A 379-nucleotide genomic window follows, 5' to 3' on the forward strand; every position below is an offset into this window, starting at 1 on the left:
CCCTCCTCCCTGGGGACAGCCCAGAGCAGCAGCATCAGGGGGGGACTCAGCTCGATGTCCGACACACGCAGCGTGGTGCAGGGCAGGGCTGGAGCCCCGCTCGCCCCGCTCGCAGAGAGCCGGGGAACAAAAGGACAGCCGCTCGCCGCTCATCATTTAATGCCCTATTTAGCACCAGTTCCTCCAGCCTGGCCTGGACATCACCCTCAGGCGGAGATGAAGTGCCCCTGAAAATGCCAACTGTAAAGCCACGGGGTGTCCCTTTGCCACCGGCCACTGCCACTTCAAAGCCTCCAGCCCAGGCGTCCACGTGCCGTTGTGCCCTTTGCAGCCCCACCGGTTTGCCGCCCGCTCTGCCCTGCCGGTTTCCCACGGCCCC

This window comes from Charadrius vociferus, unplaced genomic scaffold (genome assembly GCF_000708025.1).
Source record: "Charadrius vociferus isolate BGI_N301 unplaced genomic scaffold, ASM70802v2 scaffold2594, whole genome shotgun sequence".
In the NCBI taxonomy this organism is placed as follows: Eukaryota; Metazoa; Chordata; class Aves; order Charadriiformes; family Charadriidae; genus Charadrius; species Charadrius vociferus.